The sequence below is a fragment of the Boleophthalmus pectinirostris genome, unplaced genomic scaffold (genome assembly GCF_026225935.1).
Source record: "Boleophthalmus pectinirostris isolate CB_2022bp ecotype Guang Dong unplaced genomic scaffold, ASM2622593v1 HiC_scaffold_5, whole genome shotgun sequence".
Lineage (NCBI taxonomy): Eukaryota > Metazoa > Chordata > Actinopteri > Gobiiformes > Gobiidae > Boleophthalmus > Boleophthalmus pectinirostris.
The window spans coordinates 34,350,393-34,356,990 of NW_026571404.1; positions in this window are offsets into that span (position 1 = coordinate 34,350,393).

Genomic DNA, 6,598 nt, shown 5'->3' on the forward strand with positions numbered 1-6,598 from the left:
TTTAAAGAATGCTTCAGACTGGATTAATAGCTTTGTTTTTCTAGACTGTGTCTCATAATTCGCAGAGGACAATTTCTATGGGTGATATAAATGAGATGCTGCAGTTTAAATGTACATTTTTACGAAAGGTGAGTAATAAAGTCTTCTCGTTATTTTCGTTAGTTCCTGAGCTCTGTTTTAATGGCTTTTACTGTAGCGTTGCTGATGTTTGGTGGCTACGATCTGACAGAGCAGTTTAGAATCACAGTGACATGAGAAGCGCAGCGGCTTCAAAATCGCACACGAAGACAAAAAGTCGGGTCACGCCTCCGCGAACTGGGGGAGAAGCAAATTGCAGCCAAAATGGGGCAAATTCTCCTGTAGTGTGCAGCTGCCTGGACTCAGTTTCTCCCCTCTTGCCCCGTGTGTGTGACCTCCATACGTGCCTGTGTGCTCTTAAACCTGCTCTCATGTTTGGTTATTGTAGCGGTGGGTTTGAAGGCCCTTTGTGATGGTTGAATGGCGTTCTGTGCATAACGTTTACGTACTGTCTATAAACTGTATATAGATCCATGTGAATGTGGGCACGGCTCCAGCGGGCGTCATACTCCACTGTTTGGTGAAGGCTGCAAGCGTGACTTACACTACGGGAATTGAACCAGCAAATGTGTCAATGCCACGCTCTGGGCCTTCACAAAGAGACACGCATTCATAGACAAAAAAAGATGTATAATAGTTTTGACTGTTATCATGTTTTGTAGTTAGTGTTTGATTTAAAGAAAAGAATAATCCACAAAAAGTAAAAGTAAAAGAAAAGTCGTGGACATGTTTTTGAACTGAAACACACAGAAAAATGTTTCGTATCAGAATTGTGTGGAAGTATGTTGCAAGTTTCAATTAATTTTGGTTCACTTTCTCATTACTCTCTAAAAATAACAAGGAACTGAATTTTTGCAATAGTCATTTTTAAAATTTCTAAAAATAGAGTATGTAACTTTCCCATCATCTGCATGATACTTCCTCAAAAATATATCTGGAGTTGTGTTTTGTTTCATTCACACACGTTCGAGAAATCCTGCATTATTGTACTACCTATCTACCTCTCCATAGCTCAACATGCTCTGTTCCACCTTGTGATGTCATCAAATGATTTTCAAGATTACAGATACCTTTTACTTTTAGTTCAGTAGAGATTTGTAATTCAAGGCCTGAAATCATCTAAAGGATCTAACAGTGGAGCACTTCCTGTATTACCACACAAACAAGCAATAACACACAAGAAAGTAATGTACTCAGCACAACAAGAAAAGTTACACAGTGCAGCTTTAAGCATGGTTTGGAAATGTACTAATCTAAAATAATGTTAGTTAGTGTTTGATTTAAAGAAAAGAATAATCCACATACTTTAAAAGTGAAAGTAAAAGAAAAGTTGTGGACATGTTTGTGATCTGAAACACAAAGAAAAATGAAGCAATGCCAGTATCCAAAATGTTCAGTAAACAAAGGAAAACAGCAGGCTAGAGAGAAAGAAAAACAGAGCCAGAAAAAACAAAAATAAAATGAAAAAAAGAGCACAGGCATGGTAACATTACCGTACAGCAGGGGCATAACAGAAAAAGTGCAGAGGGCGAAACCGTACAGAAAAGTCAGGCAATTACTCGTCCACCCAAAAGATAAAATAGAATCAGATCCTGCAATAAAACATACATGGGGTAAACAGGGAGGGCGTTTAGTACACGAAAGAAAGAACACAGAACAGAATGTGAGAAGGAAACAGCGCAGGTGTGCACATGAGCAACAAAACACAAAGCAGAACAGGAACAACTTAAATGTAAAAGAGAGGACCACATTCTGGACTGGAATGGAGCAAACATCATTGGGACGGAGGAAAATAAACACCGTCACTGGATTAAAGACGCAGCTGAAATACAGAAACGTGCCCATGGGACTGTAAACCAGGACGAGGGGACTTCTTTACACGCTTTTCTTTTCTTTTCACACACCTGGGATACTGTCCTGAGGAAGTGGGACTTCAGATGGCGCTGTCGTCCTGCCTCCACCGGTTGGAAGACAGCCCCAAAACCTGTTTAAATCAGCTGAGCGACGCGTCACAGCAACATCACATAACTCTGAGGAAGACGCTAGTGAGCCGTCCAAACTGTCAGGTATGAAAACAAACTCTTGGTCTGAAAAAAGAACCTAATAACATAAATTATCGGAAGACCAAATGAACGTCACTGGATTACAAAGAAAAATGTTTCATATCAGAATTATGTGTAAGTATGGTGCAAGTTTCAATGCCTTTTGGTTCCACTTTGTCACTACTCTCTATAGACTCTCAGGAAGGGAATTTTTTGCAATAGTCATTTCTAATGTATGTAACTTTCACATCATCTGCATGATACCTCCTCAAAGACATACCTGGACTTGTCTTTAAACAGAAAGTTACCCTGACTGGAAAATGTAAAAATGGACAAGGTACAAACCCGAGGCACTCCAACTGAATATATTAAAAGTCCTTTATTGCATGAAGGGATGCCAACACGTTTCGACCAGCAAGATGGAGCAACATGGATACCTGGAGTTGTGTTTTGTTTCATTCACACATGTTTGAGAAATCCTGCGTTATTGTACTACCTATCTACCTCTCCATAGCTCAACATGCTCTGTTCCACCTTGTGATGTCATCAAACGATTTTCAAGATTACAGATACCTTTTACCTTTAGTTCAGTAGAGATTTGTACTTCCAGGCCTGAAATCATCTAAAGGATTCAACAGTGGAGCACTTCTTGTATTACCACACAAACAAGCAATAACAAACAAGAAAGTAATGTACTCACCACAACAAGAAAAGTTACACAGTGCAACTTTAAGCATGGTTTGGAAATGTACTTGTCTAAAGTAATGTTAGTTAGTGTTTGACTTAAAAAAAAGAATAATCCACATACTTTACAAACGAAAGTAAGAGAAAAGTTGTGGACATGTTTGTGAACTGAAACACAAAGAAAAATGTTTCATGTTAGAATTATGTGCAAGTTTCCAATGACTTTTGGTTCTACTTTGTCACTGCTATACACTATATACTACTATAAACTATGAGGAAGTGAATTTTTGCAATAGTCATTTCTAAAATTTCTAAAATTCTAAACATACAGAATGTAACTTTCACGTCATCTGCATGATACCAGCTCAAAAACATACCTGGAGTTGTGTTTTGTTTCATTCACACATGTTTGAGAAATCCTGCATTATTGTACTACCTATCTACCTCTCCATAGCTCAACATGCTCTGTTCCACCTTGTGATGTCATTAAGTGGATACCTTTTACCTTTAGTTCAGTAGAGATTTGTACTTCCAGGCCTGAAATCATCCAAAGAATTCAATAGTGGAGCACTTCTGTATTACAACACAAACAAGCAATAATATATAAGAAAGTAATGTACTCAGCACAACAAGAAAAGTTACACAGTGCAACTTTATGCATGGTTTGGAAATGTACTAATCTAAAATAATGTTAGTTAGTGTTTGATTTAAAGAAAAGAATAATCCACATACTTTACCAGTGAAAGTAAAAGAAAAGTTGTGGACATGTTTGTGAACTGAAACATAAAGAAAATGTTTCATGTTAGAATTATGAGGAAGTATGGGGCATGTTTCTATGACTTTTGGTTCCACTTTCTATAGACTACAAGGAAGTGAATTTTTGCAATAGTTATTTCCAAAATTTAAACATATAGCATACCACTTTCACTTCATCTGCATCAACCCATGGAAACAGGAAGTTAAAATCATACTTTGGAACATTGTACATCAGGGGTGTCAAACTCATTTTGGTCCGGGGGCCGTATCCAACCTACTTTGATCCCAAAGGAGCTGGATCAAAAAACTCATGGCATATATACCCCAAAAATAACAATGCGTTCAAATATTTGTGCAGAGAAACGCAAATCTATTACAGAAATCTTTTTTTTATTGATGAACTCTTTCTTTTACGAAATATTATAATATTATGAACAACCTGAAACTTAAAAAAATAAATGCAATTTCAACACAATGTTTTAACATGAACTTAAATAGGAATAAGTAAATTTTTGTTCCTGCACTCGGGTCCACTTTTCTCATTGTGGACATTTTTCTGATGAGGGTGTCACGGTCAACAGTCAAAACAATCGTCCTTTAAGAGCGTTTGAAAAGAGACAAGTCTTCATTTGTGCTGCTCTGGTGGGAGGGGCCACGTACAGAGACACTGGAGACGCTGCTATGATAAACACCGCAGAAAAGAAGGTTTTAATAGAAAATATAATTTAAATTTTTTAGAAGAAAATCAGCCGAGGGCCAGATTAAAGGTCTTGGAGGGCCGGATCTGGCCCCCGGGCCGTATGTTTGACACCTGTGTTCTACGTGGAGATATACTCTACTGGTCAAAAGTTTTAGAACGCCACAATTTTCAATTTTTTTTCTGTTTATTGATTGATCAGAGTGTCCACCTTTGGCAGATGTAACAGCTGAACACACTCGTGACTCATTCTTTTTACAATAGAAATCAAATATTCTTCAGAAAGTTCTTCCCAAGTCTGTTGCAGAAGTTTCCATAAATGTGTGGCACTTGTAGGTTGCTTCACTCTTCTGTCCAGTTTATTTCCAAACCAGCTCGATGGAGTTTAAGTCTGGACACTGTGCTGGACACTCCATCTTGTTCTTTTTTCTTGAGGTCGTTTTGGCAGAGCTTGGACTTATGTTTTGTATCTCTTATCTTTGTCTGTTCAGTTTTTACCTTTGTGCCATTTCAAGCTCTTCACTGGACTTGCACGACTTGAATTGCAATAAATAACGGGAAAAAATGTGGGTGTTCTAAAACTTTTGACAGGTAGTGTATGTTTTAATAGTATAGCCTAGAAACAAAATTTCCATGGAAACAAGCAGGCCAAATAAGAGTCAGGTTTGTGGACATGCAAGCCACAAAATGCATGTTTCTGTATTAGTTCAGTAAAATAAAAACAGTAAAAATGAAAGAAATATTAATATTAGTCTATTCTCTGGCTAAAAAGTTACATACTGTGGCTTAAAAGTATTTTTTTTCCTTTGCTCATATAGAAGGACATTACTTGAGATGACAAAATGCTCAGAAACATAACATAAAAACACATAAACATATTGACGCACTGCGCAACTTTTCTGTACAGATCTTTAGTTGACTACGCAAGATTTTTATTTATTTAGTTTTTATTCTTATTTTTTATTGCGACATTAGAGACAATACAACAATAAAAGACATTAAAAAAGGGAGTACATACATCAAGGTTAAAAGGGGGTGATGAAAAAATAAGAATGGTTTCAGTTCTTCTTATGCCAGAGTGTGGGTGTGGTTGTGTGGTTCAAATTTTTTTCCTTCCTTCTTTTACGGCCCTTGACTTAAGAGCACCTCAGGTCTTTATCCTGTGATGTAACAATCCTGGAAATGTTTTTTTTTTCTCTTTTTTTTTTTGAGTGTTCAGAGGAAGCTGACTTACTAATTTCAACTTCATTGCATTGTCTGGATGTTTCACAGTATGGCATTAAACCTTTCTGTCTTAGTAATGTAGACCAAGACCAAGTCACAGGTCAGATCTGTGGAGAGGCGACCCCACTTACAGTCAGAATGTCTGTTTTTCGACGTATTTTTGAGCTATAAAACCACATGTTTAATTTCATACTGCAGAACATTCTAGGCCAAGCAATGACTTATCCATAGAAACAAAAAGTTACAGAGTGCAGCTTTAAGTTAAGTTTAACGCCAGATCCACTCAGAAGCTCAAAGATTATGAGTGAGGTTCCAATTTTTTTTTTTCCCTTCTTTTACGGCCCTTGATTTAACAACACTTCAAATCTTTATACTATGATGTAACAATCCTGGAAATTTCTTTTTTTTTTTTTTCAGAGTGAGCAGACTTACTAAACACTGGCATTAAACCTTTCTATCTTAATAATGAACACCAAACCAGACCAAGTCACAGGTCGGATCTGTGGAGAGGCGACCCCACTCACAATCAGAATGTTTTTCTAGGTATTTTTGAGCTAAAAAAAACACCTGTAATTGAATAAAAGTAAGGAAGAGCTCTTTCATTTCATACTGTGGAACATTTTAGGCAAAGCATTGACTTATCCAAAAGTGGCAGACCTCCAAAAAGTTACAGAGTGCAGCTTTAAGTTAAGCACAACTCCAGATCCACTCACAAGCTCAGAGATTTTGAGTGAGGTTCCAATTTTTTTTTTCTTCCTTCTTTCAACACTTCAAATCTTTATCCTGTGACGTAACAATCCTGGAAATTTCTAAACATTTTTTTTTTTTTTTTTTTTTGAGTGTTCAGAGGGAGCGGATTTACTAAACATTTCATCAAACAAGCATGAATTAAAGCTGTTATTGCGTTGTCTGGATGTTTCATAGTATGGCATTAAACCCAGACCAAGTGACAGGTCAGATCTGTGGAGAGGCGACCCCACTCACAGTCAGAATGCCTGTTTTTCTAGGTATTTTTGAGCTAAAAAAAAAACAAAAAACACCTGTAACTGAATAAATGTAAAGTAGAACTGTTTAAAGTCATACTGTGGAACATTCTAGGCAAAGCAATGACTTACCC